Below are 17557 nucleotides of genomic sequence, written 5' to 3'. Positions count from 1 at the left end.
ACCTCGAATAAAACAGTTAGCAGTGGTTTCAGTTACGTAAATTATAGGTTCTGAAAGTGGACGCTACTACTTCCCGGTGGGCGTCGAGAGGGTCCATGTGGGTTCTGGTGTGTAAGAAAAAGGACCCAAAAAGTTTGAGAATCTCTGATGTAAACTGACTGCATGTGGGCTAACTCTGTCTCTGTCTCTGTCTCTCTCTCTCTCTCTCTCTCTCTCTCCCTCTCTCTCTCTCTCTATCTCTGTCTGTCTCTGTCTATTTCTGTCTGTCTGTCTCTGTCTGTCTGTCTCTGTCTGTCTGTCTTCCACCTCACCTGTCTCTGTCTGTCTGTCTTCCACCTCCCTCGCCTTGATCCACCAAAATTTTCCTAGGAGATACTCGACTTAAAGCAAAAAAATGCAAAGTTTTCAGGTTTCTCATTTAGTAACATGACCAACGTATACTTTACTTATTTATTTACTTGGTTACTGATTGATTAAGACCATTGGCTCCAGTGACTTCCACCTACTTTATTTTTAAGGCCTCAAAAACTGAAATTCAAAGTTGACCTCGGCGGTATTTGAACTCAGAAATTAAAGTGTCGGAGCAAATACGGCAAAGTATGTTTTCCGACTTTCCAAGGATTCTCTTAGCTTGCTCCTTGCGATAATTGTTTCTGATTCAGTTAAAAGCAAATAATTTTGATGAGAGCATTCTTCTAGTTCTTGACTGGTACTTTGTTTTATTGAAGCTGGGGTAGTGAAAGACAAAGTTGACCACGACTGGATATGAAATTAGAATGTAAAGTGTTGTTAATAAATATTTTAAGTAATAAAAGCCATAAAAACCATCAATATAGGACAATAATTTAACATCCAATTCAGATATGCAAAACATTTCAATCAAGTAAAATGAAAACATTCATTCGGGAGACTTGAACTAACGACCTTCAGATCATTTGTTTACTTAGCGATTAAAAGGCTGATGTTCTACCGACTGAGCTATGCGGACGGACGTATTAACACGTTCTTAGATTTTATATGAACCAATATTGCTCACTTCACACGAACTTATCCCCATAACTTTATTGAAAATGAATATTTATCCACCGGTCGGCTCATGCATTTCTGCGCCGTCGACTTTAGCATCTACCACTTTTCTTTCAGATTCATACATTTCAACTATCAACATAACATAACCTTCATTCTCCTAAACGTATTCCTGCAAAAATGCAATTGAAAGATATTCAATTTGAACAGATATTTGAGGAAACAGACACGAGTCGAGGAAGACTCATTCAAAATTCCGGAATTCCTCCTCTTCTAAACCTGTAAACATAATGGTAATCCACATCCTTGAAAACATATCTCTATTTTTAATACGCTAACTTCATCAAAGCTCGATAAACTAGACCTCGTTTATTTAGAGCTCGAATAAAACAGTTAACAGTGGTTTCAGTTACGTAAACTACAGGTTCTGAAAGTGGGCGCTACTACTCCCCGGTGGGCGTCGAGATCGTCCATGTGGGTGCTGGTGTGTAAGAAAAAGGAGGCATTGAGTGGAAGGCAGTAGATTGGGGGACCCTATGAATTTCTAAGATTATTATCGTATTGAACACTAAGTATATAATATTTAAAATATCATATGTTTCATAGTATATATCAATTAGTATAATATAAAGTATTTATTTATACATAAACATAGGGGTGGGGTGCTCAGGGCGTTATGTGGCCATGAGTGGAGCAATGACCCAAAAAGTTTGAGAATCTCTGATGTAAACTGACTGCACGAGGCTAACTCTGTCTGTCTATCTCTCTCTCTCTTTCTCTCTCTCTCTCTCTCTCTCTCTCTCTCTCTCTCTTTGTCTCTCTCTCTCTCTCTCTCTCTCTCTCTGTTTTTTTTCTGTCTGTCTCTGTCTATTTCTGTCTGTCTGGCTCTGTCCATCTGTCTTCCACCTCACCCGTTTTCTCTCTCTAACTCAAGCTCCCTCGCTCTGACATAGCCAGACATCCATGTACCTCCAATGCAAACATAGATCACATGACCTATTCAAAATCGCTGTCGATCCACCAAAATATTCCTAGCAGAAACTCCCCTGAAAACAAAAACCACAAAGTTTTCAGGTTTCTGATTTACGAACATGACCCACGTATATTTTATTTATTTATTTACTAGGTTACTGGTTCATTAAGACCATTGATTCCAGTGATTTCCAGCTACCTTCCAATGATTCAACAATCTTGCTCATTGTGATAATTGTTTCTGATTTAGATACAAAGCAAATAATTTTGATGAGAGGATTACCCCAGTTCTTTACTGGTACTTTGTTTTATTGAAGCTGCGGTAGGGAAAGACAAAGTTGACCACGACTGGATATGAAATCAGAATGGAAAGTGTTATAAATAAACATTTTAAGTAATAAAAAGCATAAAAACCATGAATATAGGACAATAATTTAACATCCAATTCAAAGACAGAAAATATTGCTACAATTTCTCCACACTATGCAATGGGTTACTTCATGTTTTCAAAGGAAAAGTTATTTTGAAGTTAACGAAAGACACGTGTGGACATTAAACCAGTATAAATCTTCAGACATGCAAAACATTTCAATTGAGTAAAAATGAAAACATTCGCCCGCAGGGGGACTTGAACCCACGACCCTCAGATCACTTGCTAACTTAGCGATTAAAAGTCTGATGCTCTACCGACTGAGCTATGCGGGCGGTGCAACTAACACATTCTTACATTTAGAATGAACCAATATTGCCCACTTCACACGATCTTATCCTCATAACTTTCTTGAAAATAAATATTTTTACACCAGTCGGATCATGCACTTCCGCTCCTTCGACTTTGGTAATAGCACTTTTCAAGATTTTAGCATCTACCACTTTTCTTTCAGATTCATACATTTCAACTATCAACATAACATAACCTTCATTCTCCTAAACGTATTCCTGCTGAAATGCAATTGAAAGATATTCAATTTGAAGAGATATTTCAGGAAACAGACAAGAGTCGAGGAAGAGTCATTCAAAATTCCGGAATTCCTCCTCTTCGCGTGCTGTAAACATAATGGTAATCCACATCCTTGAAAACATATCTCTATTTTTAACACGCTAACTTCATCAAAGCTCGATAAACTAGACCTCGTTTATTTAGACCTCGAATAAAACAGTTAGCAGTGGTTTCAGTTACGTAAATTATAGGTTCTGAAAGTGGACGCTACTACTTCCCGGTGGGCGTCGAGAGGGTCCATGTGGGTTCTGGTGTGTAAGAAAAAGGACCCAAAATGTTTGAGAATCTCTGATGTAAACTGACTGCATGTGGGCTAACTCTGTCTCTGTCTCTGTCTCTCTCTCTCTCTCTCTCTCTCTCTCCCTCTCTCTCTCTCTCTATCTCTGTCTGTCTCTGTCTATTTCTGTCTGTCTGTCTCTGTCTGTCTGTCTCTGTCTGTCTGTCTTCCACCTCACCTGTCTCTGTCTGTCTGTCTTCCACCTCCCTCGCCTTGATCCACCAAAATTTTCCTAGGAGATACTCGACTTAAAGCAAAAAAATGCAAAGTTTTCAGGTTTCTCATTTAGTAACATGACCAACGTATACTTTACTTATTTATTTACTTGGTTACTGATTGATTAAGACCATTGGCTCCAGTGACTTCCACCTACTTTATTTTTAAGGCCTCAAAAACTGAAATTCAAAGTTGACCTCGGCGGTATTTGAACTCAGAAATTAAAGTGTCGGAGCAAATACGGCAAAGTATGTTTTCCGACTTTCCAAGGATTCTCTTAGCTTGCTCCTTGCGATAATTGTTTCTGATTCAGTTAAAAGCAAATAATTTTGATGAGAGCATTCTTCTAGTTCTTGACTGGTACTTTGTTTTATTGAAGCTGGGGTAGTGAAAGACAAAGTTGACCACGACTGGATATGAAATTAGAATGTAAAGTGTTGTTAATAAACATTTTAAGTAATAAAAGCCATAAAAACCATCAATATAGGACAATAATTTAACATCCAATTCAGATATGCAAAACATTTCAATCAAGTAAAATGAAAACATTCATTCGGGAGACTTGAACTAACGACCTTCAGATCATTTGTTTACTTAGCGATTAAAAGGCTGATGTTCTACCGACTGAGCTATGCGGACGGACGTATTAACACGTTCTTAGATTTTATATGAACCAATATTGCTCACTTCACACGAACTTATCCCCATAACTTTATTGAAAATGAATATTTATCCACCGGTCGGCTCATGCATTTCTGCGCCGTCGACTTTAGCATCTACCACTTTTCTTTCAGATTCATACATTTCAACTATCAACATAACATAACCTTCATTCTCCTAAACGTATTCCTGCAAAAATGCAATTGAAAGATATTCAATTTGAACAGATATTTGAGAAAACAGACACGAGTCGAGGAAGACTCATTCAAAATTCCGGAATTCCTCCTCTTCTAAACCTGTAAACATAATGGTAATCCACATCCTTGAAAACATATCTCTATTTTTAATACGCTAACTTCATCAAAGCTCGATAAACTAGACCTCGTTTATTTAGAGCTCGAATAAAACAGTTAACAGTGGTTTCAGTTACGTAAACTACAGGTTCTGAAAGTGGGCGCTACTACTCCCCGGTGGGCGTCGAGATCGTCCATGTGGGTGCTGGTGTGTAAGAAAAAGGAGGCATTGAGTGGAAGGCAGTAGATTGGGGGACCCTATGAATTTCTAAGATTATTATCGTATTGAACACTAAGTATATAATATTTAAAATATCAAATGTTTCATAGTATATATCAATTAGTATAATATAAAGTATTTATTTATACATAAACATAGGGGTGGGGTGCTCAGGGCGTTATGTGGCCATGAGTGGAGCAATGACCCAAAAAGTTTGAGAATCTCTGATGTAAACTGACTGCACGAGGCTAACTCTGTCTGTCTATATCTCTCTCTCTTTCTCTCTCTCTCTCTCTCTCTCTCTCTCTCTTTGTCTCTCTCTCTCTCTCTCTCTCTCTCTCTGTTTTTTTTCTGTCTGTCTCTGTCTATTTCTGTCTGTCTGGCTCTGTCCATCTGTCTTCCACCTCACCCGTTTTCTCTCTCTAACTCAAGCTCCCTCGCTCTGACATAGCCAGACATCCATGTACCTCCAATGCAAACATAGATCACATGACCTATTCAAAATCGCTGTCGATCCACCAAAATATTCCTAGCAGAAACTCCCCTGAAAACAAAAACCACAAAGTTTTCAGGTTTCTGATTTACGAACATGACCCACGTATATTTTATTTATTTATTTACTAGGTTACTGGTTCATTAAGACCATTGATTCCAGTGATTTCCAGCTACCTTCCAATGATTCAACAATCTTGCTCATTGTGATAATTGTTTCTGATTTAGATACAAAGCAAATAATTTTGATGAGAGGATTACCCCAGTTCTTTACTGGTACTTTGTTTTATTGAAGCTGCGGTAGGGAAAGACAAAGTTGACCACGACTGGATATGAAATCAGAATGGAAAGTGTTATAAATAAACATTTTAAGTAATAAAAAGCATAAAAACCATGAATATAGGACAATAATTTAACATCCAATTCAAAGACAGAAAATATTGCTACAATTTCTCCACACTATGCAATGGGTTACTTCATGTTTTCAAAGGAAAAGTTATTTTGAAGTTAACGAAAGACACGTGTGGACATTAAACCAGTATAAATCTTCAGACATGCAAAACATTTCAATTGAGTAAAAATGAAAACATTCGCCCGCAGGGGGACTTGAACCCACGACCCTCAGATCACTTGCTAACTTAGCGATTAAAAGTCTGATGCTCTACCGACTGAGCTATGCGGGCGGTGCAACTAACACATTCTTACATTTAGAATGAACCAATATTGCCCACTTCACACGATCTTATCCTCATAACTTTCTTGAAAATAAATATTTTTACACCAGTCGGATCATGCACTTCCGCTCCTTCGACTTTGGTAATAGCACTTTTCAAGATTTTAGCATCTACCACTTTTCTTTCAGATTCATACATTTCAACTATCAACATAACATAACCTTCATTCTCCTAAACGTATTCCTGCTGAAATGCAATTGAAAGATATTCAATTTGAAGAGATATTTCAGGAAACAGACAAGAGTCGAGGAAGAGTCATTCAAAATTCCGGAATTCCTCCTCTTCGCGTGCTGTAAACATAATGGTAATCCACATCCTTGAAAACATATCTCTATTTTTAACACGCTAACTTCATCAAAGCTCGATAAACTAGACCTCGTTTATTTAGACCTCGAATAAAACAGTTAGCAGTGGTTTCAGTTACGTAAATTATAGGTTCTGAAAGTGGACGCTACTACTTCCCGGTGGGCGTCGAGAGGGTCCATGTGGGTTCTGGTGTGTAAGAAAAAGGACCCAAAAAGTTTGAGAATCTCTGACGTAAACTGACTGCATGTGGGCTAACTCTGTCTCTGTCTCTGTCTCTCTCTCTCTCTCTCTCTCTCCCTCTCTCTCTCTCTCTATCTCTGTCTGTCTCTGTCTATTTCTGTCTGTCTGTCTCTGTCTGTCTGTCTCTGTCTGTCTGTCTTCCACCTCACCTGTCTCTGTCTGTCTGTCTTCCACCTCCCTCGCCTTGATCCACCAAAATTTTCCTAGGAGATACTCGACTTAAAGCAAAAAAATGCAAAGTTTTCAGGTTTCTCATTTAGTAACATGACCAACGTATACTTTACTTATTTATTTACTTGGTTACTGATTGATTAAGACCATTGGCTCCAGTGACTTCCACCTACTTTATTTTTAAGGCCTCAAAAACTGAAATTCAAAGTTGACCTCGGCGGTATTTGAACTCAGAAATTAAAGTGTCGGAGCAAATACGGCAAAGTATGTTTTCCGACTTTCCAAGGATTCTCTTAGCTTGCTCCTTGCGATAATTGTTTCTGATTCAGTTAAAAGCAAATAATTTTGATGAGAGCATTCTTCTAGTTCTTGACTGGTACTTTGTTTTATTGAAGCTGGGGTAGTGAAAGACAAAGTTGACCACGACTGGATATGAAATTAGAATGTAAAGTGTTGTTAATAAACATTTTAAGTAATAAAAGCCATAAAAACCATCAATATAGGACAATAATTTAACATCCAATTCAGATATGCAAAACATTTCAATCAAGTAAAATGAAAACATTCATTCGGGAGACTTGAACTAACGACCTTCAGATCATTTGTTTACTTAGCGATTAAAAGGCTGATGTTCTACCGACTGAGCTATGCGGACGGACGTATTAACACGTTCTTAGATTTTATATGAACCAATATTGCTCACTTCACACGAACTTATCCCCATAACTTTATTGAAAATGAATATTTATCCACCGGTCGGCTCATGCATTTCTGCGCCGTCGACTTTAGCATCTACCACTTTTCTTTCAGATTCATACATTTCAACTATCAACATAACATAACCTTCATTCTCCTAAACGTATTCCTGCAAAAATGCAATTGAAAGATATTCAATTTGAACAGATATTTGAGAAAACAGACACGAGTCGAGGAAGACTCATTCAAAATTCCGGAATTCCTCCTCTTCTAAACCTGTAAACATAATGGTAATCCACATCCTTGAAAACATATCTCTATTTTTAATACGCTAACTTCATCAAAGCTCGATAAACTAGACCTCGTTTATTTAGAGCTCGAATAAAACAGTTAACAGTGGTTTCAGTTACGTAAACTACAGGTTCTGAAAGTGGGCGCTACTACTCCCCGGTGGGCGTCGAGATCGTCCATGTGGGTGCTGGTGTGTAAGAAAAAGGAGGCATTGAGTGGAAGGCAGTAGATTGGGGGACCCTATGAATTTCTAAGATTATTATCGTATTGAACACTAAGTATATAATATTTAAAATATCAAATGTTTCATAGTATATATCAATTAGTATAATATAAAGTATTTATTTATACATAAACATAGGGGTGGGGTGCTCAGGGCGTTATGTGGCCATGAGTGGAGCAATGACCCAAAAAGTTTGAGAATCTCTGATGTAAACTGACTGCACGAGGCTAACTCTGTCTGTCTATATCTCTCTCTCTTTCTCTCTCTCTCTCTCTCTCTCTCTCTCTCTTTGTCTCTCTCTCTCTCTCTCTCTCTCTCTCTCTGTTTTTTTTCTGTCTGTCTCTGTCTATTTCTGTCTGTCTGGCTCTGTCCATCTGTCTTCCACCTCACCCGTTTTCTCTCTCTAACTCAAGCTCCCTCGCTCTGACATAGCCAGACATCCATGTACCTCCAATGCAAACATAGATCACATGACCTATTCAAAATCGCTGTCGATCCACCAAAATATTCCTAGCAGAAACTCCCCTGAAAACAAAAACCACAAAGTTTTCAGGTTTCTGATTTACGAACATGACCCACGTATATTTTATTTATTTATTTACTAGGTTACTGGTTCATTAAGACCATTGATTCCAGTGATTTCCAGCTACCTTCCAATGATTCAACAATCTTGCTCATTGTGATAATTGTTTCTGATTTAGATACAAAGCAAATAATTTTGATGAGAGGATTACCCCAGTTCTTTACTGGTACTTTGTTTTATTGAAGCTGCGGTAGGGAAAGACAAAGTTGACCACGACTGGATATGAAATCAGAATGGAAAGTGTTATAAATAAACATTTTAAGTAATAAAAAGCATAAAAACCATGAATATAGGACAATAATTTAACATCCAATTCAAAGACAGAAAATATTGCTACAATTTCTCCACACTATGCAATGGGTTACTTCATGTTTTCAAAGGAAAAGTTATTTTGAAGTTAACGAAAGACACGTGTGGACATTAAACCAGTATAAATCTTCAGACATGCAAAACATTTCAATTGAGTAAAAATGAAAACATTCGCCCGCAGGGGGACTTGAACCCACGACCCTCAGATCACTTGCTAACTTAGCGATTAAAAGTCTGATGCTCTACCGACTGAGCTATGCGGGCGGTGCAACTAACACATTCTTACATTTAGAATGAACCAATATTGCCCACTTCACACGATCTTATCCTCATAACTTTCTTGAAAATAAATATTTTTACACCAGTCGGATCATGCACTTCCGCTCCTTCGACTTTGGTAATAGCACTTTTCAAGATTTTAGCATCTACCACTTTTCTTTCAGATTCATACATTTCAACTATCAACATAACATAACCTTCATTCTCCTAAACGTATTCCTGCTGAAATGCAATTGAAAGATATTCAATTTGAAGAGATATTTCAGGAAACAGACAAGAGTCGAGGAAGAGTCATTCAAAATTCCGGAATTCCTCCTCTTCGCGTGCTGTAAACATAATGGTAATCCACATCCTTGAAAACATATCTCTATTTTTAACACGCTAACTTCATCAAAGCTCGATAAACTAGACCTCGTTTATTTAGACCTCGAATAAAACAGTTAGCAGTGGTTTCAGTTACGTAAATTATAGGTTCTGAAAGTGGACGCTACTACTTCCCGGTGGGCGTCGAGAGGGTCCATGTGGGTTCTGGTGTGTAAGAAAAAGGACCCAAAAAGTTTGAGAATCTCTGACGTAAACTGACTGCATGTGGGCTAACTCTGTCTCTGTCTCTGTCTCTCTCTCTCTCTCTCTCTCTCCCTCTCTCTCTCTCTCTATCTCTGTCTGTCTCTGTCTATTTCTGTCTGTCTGTCTCTGTCTGTCTGTCTCTGTCTGTCTGTCTTCCACCTCACCTGTCTCTGTCTGTCTGTCTTCCACCTCCCTCGCCTTGATCCACCAAAATTTTCCTAGGAGATACTCGACTTAAAGCAAAAAAATGCAAAGTTTTCAGGTTTCTCATTTAGTAACATGACCAACGTATACTTTACTTATTTATTTACTTGGTTACTGATTGATTAAGACCATTGGCTCCAGTGACTTCCACCTACTTTATTTTTAAGGCCTCAAAAACTGAAATTCAAAGTTGACCTCGGCGGTATTTGAACTCAGAAATTAAAGTGTCGGAGCAAATACGGCAAAGTATGTTTTCCGACTTTCCAAGGATTCTCTTAGCTTGCTCCTTGCGATAATTGTTTCTGATTCAGTTAAAAGCAAATAATTTTGATGAGAGCATTCTTCTAGTTCTTGACTGGTACTTTGTTTTATTGAAGCTGGGGTAGTGAAAGACAAAGTTGACCACGACTGGATATGAAATTAGAATGTAAAGTGTTGTTAATAAACATTTTAAGTAATAAAAGCCATAAAAACCATCAATATAGGACAATAATTTAACATCCAATTCAGATATGCAAAACATTTCAATCAAGTAAAATGAAAACATTCATTCGGGAGACTTGAACTAACGACCTTCAGATCATTTGTTTACTTAGCGATTAAAAGGCTGATGTTCTACCGACTGAGCTATGCGGACGGACGTATTAACACGTTCTTAGATTTTATATGAACCAATATTGCTCACTTCACACGAACTTATCCCCATAACTTTATTGAAAATGAATATTTATCCACCGGTCGGCTCATGCATTTCTGCGCCGTCGACTTTAGCATCTACCACTTTTCTTTCAGATTCATACATTTCAACTATCAACATAACATAACCTTCATTCTCCTAAACGTATTCCTGCAAAAATGCAATTGAAAGATATTCAATTTGAACAGATATTTGAGAAAACAGACACGAGTCGAGGAAGACTCATTCAAAATTCCGGAATTCCTCCTCTTCTAAACCTGTAAACATAATGGTAATCCACATCCTTGAAAACATATCTCTATTTTTAATACGCTAACTTCATCAAAGCTCGATAAACTAGACCTCGTTTATTTAGAGCTCGAATAAAACAGTTAACAGTGGTTTCAGTTACGTAAACTACAGGTTCTGAAAGTGGGCGCTACTACTCCCCGGTGGGCGTCGAGATCGTCCATGTGGGTGCTGGTGTGTAAGAAAAAGGAGGCATTGAGTGGAAGGCAGTAGATTGGGGGACCCTATGAATTTCTAAGATTATTATCGTATTGAACACTAAGTATATAATATTTAAAATATCAAATGTTTCATAGTATATATCAATTAGTATAATATAAAGTATTTATTTATACATAAACATAGGGGTGGGGTGCTCAGGGCGTTATGTGGCCATGAGTGGAGCAATGACCCAAAAAGTTTGAGAATCTCTGATGTAAACTGACTGCACGAGGCTAACTCTGTCTGTCTATATCTCTCTCTCTTTCTCTCTCTCTCTCTCTCTCTCTCTCTCTCTCTTTGTCTCTCTCTCTCTCTCTCTCTCTCTCTCTCTGTTTTTTTTCTGTCTGTCTCTGTCTATTTCTGTCTGTCTGGCTCTGTCCATCTGTCTTCCACCTCACCCGTTTTCTCTCTCTAACTCAAGCTCCCTCGCTCTGACATAGCCAGACATCCATGTACCTCCAATGCAAACATAGATCACATGACCTATTCAAAATCGCTGTCGATCCACCAAAATATTCCTAGCAGAAACTCCCCTGAAAACAAAAACCACAAAGTTTTCAGGTTTCTGATTTACGAACATGACCCACGTATATTTTATTTATTTATTTACTAGGTTACTGGTTCATTAAGACCATTGATTCCAGTGATTTCCAGCTACCTTCCAATGATTCAACAATCTTGCTCATTGTGATAATTGTTTCTGATTTAGATACAAAGCAAATAATTTTGATGAGAGGATTACCCCAGTTCTTTACTGGTACTTTGTTTTATTGAAGCTGCGGTAGGGAAAGACAAAGTTGACCACGACTGGATATGAAATCAGAATGGAAAGTGTTATAAATAAACATTTTAAGTAATAAAAAGCATAAAAACCATGAATATAGGACAATAATTTAACATCCAATTCAAAGACAGAAAATATTGCTACAATTTCTCCACACTATGCAATGGGTTACTTCATGTTTTCAAAGGAAAAGTTATTTTGAAGTTAACGAAAGACACGTGTGGACATTAAACCAGTATAAATCTTCAGACATGCAAAACATTTCAATTGAGTAAAAATGAAAACATTCGCCCGCAGGGGGACTTGAACCCACGACCCTCAGATCACTTGCTAACTTAGCGATTAAAAGTCTGATGCTCTACCGACTGAGCTATGCGGGCGGTGCAACTAACACATTCTTACATTTAGAATGAACCAATATTGCCCACTTCACACGATCTTATCCTCATAACTTTCTTGAAAATAAATATTTTTACACCAGTCGGATCATGCACTTCCGCTCCTTCGACTTTGGTAATAGCACTTTTCAAGATTTTAGCATCTACCACTTTTCTTTCAGATTCATACATTTCAACTATCAACATAACATAACCTTCATTCTCCTAAACGTATTCCTGCTGAAATGCAATTGAAAGATATTCAATTTGAAGAGATATTTCAGGAAACAGACAAGAGTCGAGGAAGAGTCATTCAAAATTCCGGAATTCCTCCTCTTCGCGTGCTGTAAACATAATGGTAATCCACATCCTTGAAAACATATCTCTATTTTTAACACGCTAACTTCATCAAAGCTCGATAAACTAGACCTCGTTTATTTAGACCTCGAATAAAACAGTTAGCAGTGGTTTCAGTTACGTAAATTATAGGTTCTGAAAGTGGACGCTACTACTTCCCGGTGGGCGTCGAGAGGGTCCATGTGGGTTCTGGTGTGTAAGAAAAAGGACCCAAAAAGTTTGAGAATCTCTGACGTAAACTGACTGCATGTGGGCTAACTCTGTCTCTGTCTCTGTCTCTCTCTCTCTCTCTCTCTCTCCCTCTCTCTCTCTCTCTATCTCTGTCTGTCTCTGTCTATTTCTGTCTGTCTGTCTCTGTCTGTCTGTCTCTGTCTGTCTGTCTTCCACCTCACCTGTCTCTGTCTGTCTGTCTTCCACCTCCCTCGCCTTGATCCACCAAAATTTTCCTAGGAGATACTCGACTTAAAGCAAAAAAATGCAAAGTTTTCAGGTTTCTCATTTAGTAACATGACCAACGTATACTTTACTTATTTATTTACTTGGTTACTGATTGATTAAGACCATTGGCTCCAGTGACTTCCACCTACTTTATTTTTAAGGCCTCAAAAACTGAAATTCAAAGTTGACCTCGGCGGTATTTGAACTCAGAAATTAAAGTGTCGGAGCAAATACGGCAAAGTATGTTTTCCGACTTTCCAAGGATTCTCTTAGCTTGCTCCTTGCGATAATTGTTTCTGATTCAGTTAAAAGCAAATAATTTTGATGAGAGCATTCTTCTAGTTCTTGACTGGTACTTTGTTTTATTGAAGCTGGGGTAGTGAAAGACAAAGTTGACCACGACTGGATATGAAATTAGAATGTAAAGTGTTGTTAATAAACATTTTAAGTAATAAAAGCCATAAAAACCATCAATATAGGACAATAATTTAACATCCAATTCAGATATGCAAAACATTTCAATCAAGTAAAATGAAAACATTCATTCGGGAGACTTGAACTAACGACCTTCAGATCATTTGTTTACTTAGCGATTAAAAGGCTGATGCTCTACCGACTGAGCTATGCGGACGAACGTACTAACACGTTCTTAGATTTTATATGAACCAATATTGCTCACTTCACACGAACTTATCCCCATAACTTTATTGAAAATGAATATTTATCCACCGGTCGGCTCATGCATTTCTGCGCCGTCGACTTTAGCATCTACCACTTTTCTTTCAGATTCATACATTTCAACTATCAACATAACATAACCTTCATTCTCCTAAACGTATTCCTGCAAAAATGCAATTGAAAGATATTCAATTTGAACAGATATTTGAGAAAACAGACACGAGTCGAGGAAGACTCATTCAAAATTCCGGAATTCCTCCTCTTCTAAACCTGTAAACATAATGGTAATCCACATCCTTGAAAACATATCTCTATTTTTAATACGCTAACTTCATCAAAGCTCGATAAACTAGACCTCGTTTATTTAGAGCTCGAATAAAACAGTTAACAGTGGTTTCAGTTACGTAAACTACAGGTTCTGAAAGTGGGCGCTACTACTCCCCGGTGGGCGTCGAGATCGTCCATGTGGGTGCTGGTGTGTAAGAAAAAGGAGGCATTGAGTGGAAGGCAGTAGATTGGGGGACCCTATGAATTTCTAAGATTATTATCGTATTGAACACTAAGTATATAATATTTAAAATATCAAATGTTTCATAGTATATATCAATTAGTATAATATAAAGTATTTATTTATACATAAACATAGGGGTGGGGTGCTCAGGGCGTTATGTGGCCATGAGTGGAGCAATGACCCAAAAAGTTTGAGAATCTCTGATGTAAACTGACTGCACGAGGCTAACTCTGTCTGTCTATATCTCTCTCTCTTTCTCTCTCTCTCTCTCTCTCTCTCTCTCTCTTTGTCTCTCTCTCTCTCTCTCTCTCTCTCTCTCTCTGTTTTTTTTCTGTCTGTCTCTGTCTATTTCTGTCTGTCTGGCTCTGTCCATCTGTCTTCCACCTCACCCGTTTTCTCTCTCTAACTCAAGCTCCCTCGCTCTGACATAGCCAGACATCCATGTACCTCCAATGCAAACATAGATCACATGACCTATTCAAAATCGCTGTCGATCCACCAAAATATTCCTAGCAGAAACTCCCCTGAAAACAAAAACCACAAAGTTTTCAGGTTTCTGATTTACGAACATGACCCACGTATATTTTATTTATTTATTTACTAGGTTACTGGTTCATTAAGACCATTGATTCCAGTGATTTCCAGCTACCTTCCAATGATTCAACAATCTTGCTCATTGTGATAATTGTTTCTGATTTAGATACAAAGCAAATAATTTTGATGAGAGGATTACCCCAGTTCTTTACTGGTACTTTGTTTTATTGAAGCTGCGGTAGGGAAAGACAAAGTTGACCACGACTGGATATGAAATCAGAATGGAAAGTGTTATAAATAAACATTTTAAGTAATAAAAAGCATAAAAACCATGAATATAGGACAATAATTTAACATCCAATTCAAAGACAGAAAATATTGCTACAATTTCTCCACACTATGCAATGGGTTACTTCATGTTTTCAAAGGAAAAGTTATTTTGAAGTTAACGAAAGACACGTGTGGACATTAAACCAGTATAAATCTTCAGACATGCAAAACATTTCAATTGAGTAAAAATGAAAACATTCGCCCGCAGGGGGACTTGAACCCACGACCCTCAGATCACTTGCTAACTTAGCGATTAAAAGTCTGATGCTCTACCGACTGAGCTATGCGGGCGGTGCAACTAACACATTCTTACATTTAGAATGAACCAATATTGCCCACTTCACACGATCTTATCCTCATAACTTTCTTGAAAATAAATATTTTTACACCAGTCGGATCATGCACTTCCGCTCCTTCGACTTTGCTAATAGCACTTTTCAAGATTTTAGCATCTACCACTTTTCTTTCAGATTCATACATTTCAACTATCAACATAACATAACCTTCATTCTCCTAAACGTATTCCTGCTGAAATGCAATTGAAAGATATTCAATTTGAAGAGATATTTCAGGAAACAGACAAGAGTCGAGGAAGAGTCATTCAAAATTCCGGAATTCCTCCTCTTCGCGTGCTGTAAACATAATGGTAATCCACATCCTTGAAAACATATCTCTATTTTTAACACGCTAACTTCATCAAAGCTCGATAAACTAGACCTCGTTTATTTAGACCTCGAATAAAACAGTTAGCAGTGGTTTCAGTTACGTAAATTATAGGTTCTGAAAGTGGACGCTACTACTTCCCGGTGGGCGTCGAGAGGGTCCATGTGGGTTCTGGTGTGTAAGAAAAAGGACCCAAAAAGTTTGAGAATCTCTGATGTAAACTGACTGCATGTGGGCTAACTCTGTCTCTGTCTCTGTCTCTCTCTCTCTCTCTCTCTCTCTCTCCCTCTCTCTCTCTCTCTATCTCTGTCTGTCTCTGTCTATTTCTGTCTGTCTGTCTCTGTCTGTCTGTCTCTGTCTGTCTGTCTTCCACCTCACCTGTCTCTGTCTGTCTGTCTTCCACCTCCCTCGCCTTGATCCACCAAAATTTTCCTAGGAGATACTCGACTTAAAGCAAAAAAATGCAAAGTTTTCAGGTTTCTCATTTAGTAACATGACCAACGTATACTTTACTTATTTATTTACTTGGTTACTGATTGATTAAGACCATTGGCTCCAGTGACTTCCACCTACTTTATTTTTAAGGCCTCAAAAACTGAAATTCAAAGTTGACCTCGGCGGTATTTGAACTCAGAAATTAAAGTGTCGGAGCAAATACGGCAAAGTATGTTTTCCGACTTTCCAAGGATTCTCTTAGCTTGCTCCTTGCGATAATTGTTTCTGATTCAGTTAAAAGCAAATAATTTTGATGAGAGCATTCTTCTAGTTCTTGACTGGTACTTTGTTTTATTGAAGCTGGGGTAGTGAAAGACAAAGTTGACCACGACTGGATATGAAATTAGAATGTAAAGTGTTGTTAATAAACATTTTAAGTAATAAAAGCCATAAAAACCATCAATATAGGACAATAATTTAACATCCAATTCAGATATGCAAAACATTTCAATCAAGTAAAATGAAAACATTCATTCGGGAGACTTGAACTAACGACCTTCAGATCATTTGTTTACTTAGCGATTAAAAGGCTGATGTTCTACCGACTGAGCTATGCGGACGGACGTATTAACACGTTCTTAGATTTTATATGAACCAATATTGCTCACTTCACACGAACTTATCCCCATAACTTTATTGAAAATGAATATTTATCCACCGGTCGGCTCATGCATTTCTGCGCCGTCGACTTTAGCATCTACCACTTTTCTTTCAGATTCATACATTTCAACTATCAACATAACATAACCTTCATTCTCCTAAACGTATTCCTGCAAAAATGCAATTGAAAGATATTCAATTTGAACAGATATTTGAGAAAACAGACACGAGTCGAGGAAGACTCATTCAAAATTCCGGAATTCCTCCTCTTCTAAACCTGTAAACATAATGGTAATCCACATCCTTGAAAACATATCTCTATTTTTAATACGCTAACTTCATCAAAGCTCGATAAACTAGACCTCGTTTATTTAGAGCTCGAATAAAACAGTTAACAGTGGTTTCAGTTACGTAAATTATAGGTTCTGAAAGTGGGCGCTACTACTCCCCGGTGGGCGTCGAGATCGTCCATGTGGGTGCTGGTGTGTAAGAAAAAGGAGGCATTGAGTGGAAGGCAGTAGATTGGGGGACCCTATGAATTTCTAAGATTATTATCGTATTGAACACTAAGTATATAATATTTAAAATATCAAATGTTTCATAGTATATATCAATTAGTATAATATAAAGTATTTATTTATACATAAACATAGGGGTGGGGTGCTCAGGGCGTTATGTGGCCATGAGTGGAGCAATGACCCAAAAAGTTTGAGAATCTCTGATGTAAACTGACTGCACGAGGCTAACTCTGTCTGTCTATATCTCTCTCTCTTTCTCTCTCTCTCTCTCTCTCTCTCTCTCTCTTTGTCTCTCTCTCTCTCTGTCTCTCTCTCTCTCTCTGTTTT

The 17557-nt window shown here is 37.8% G+C and overlaps 5 non-coding genes across 5 annotated transcripts; all 5 read right to left on the bottom strand.

Annotated features, from left to right (window-relative positions):
• Window positions 1-2611: 2611 nt before the first annotated feature.
• Window positions 2612-2703, bottom strand: Trnak-uuu (transfer RNA lysine (anticodon UUU)). The gene is given in 2 exon segments: window positions 2612-2647; window positions 2667-2703. It is a non-coding gene; the product is annotated as a tRNA-Lys (tRNA).
• A 3044-nt stretch (window positions 2704-5747) lies between these two features.
• Trnak-uuu (transfer RNA lysine (anticodon UUU)) lies at window positions 5748-5839 on the bottom strand. Its single transcript is given in 2 exon segments — window positions 5748-5783; window positions 5803-5839. It is a non-coding gene; the product is annotated as a tRNA-Lys (tRNA).
• Window positions 5840-8881: 3042 nt separating this feature from the next.
• Window positions 8882-8973, bottom strand: Trnak-uuu (transfer RNA lysine (anticodon UUU)). The gene is given in 2 exon segments: window positions 8882-8917; window positions 8937-8973. It is a non-coding gene; the product is annotated as a tRNA-Lys (tRNA).
• A 3044-nt stretch (window positions 8974-12017) lies between these two features.
• Window positions 12018-12109, bottom strand: Trnak-uuu (transfer RNA lysine (anticodon UUU)). Its single transcript is given in 2 exon segments — window positions 12018-12053; window positions 12073-12109. It is a non-coding gene; the product is annotated as a tRNA-Lys (tRNA).
• Window positions 12110-15153: 3044 nt separating this feature from the next.
• Trnak-uuu (transfer RNA lysine (anticodon UUU)) lies at window positions 15154-15245 on the bottom strand. The gene is given in 2 exon segments: window positions 15154-15189; window positions 15209-15245. It is a non-coding gene; the product is annotated as a tRNA-Lys (tRNA).
• Between the last annotated feature and the right edge of the window lie 2312 nt (window positions 15246-17557).

The sequence above is a fragment of the Octopus bimaculoides genome, chromosome 9 (genome assembly GCF_046866305.1).
Source record: "Octopus bimaculoides isolate indiv1 chromosome 9, ASM4686630v1, whole genome shotgun sequence".
In the NCBI taxonomy this organism is placed as follows: Eukaryota; Metazoa; Mollusca; class Cephalopoda; order Octopoda; family Octopodidae; genus Octopus; species Octopus bimaculoides.
This window is presented reverse-complemented; position numbering and strand designations above follow the sequence as displayed.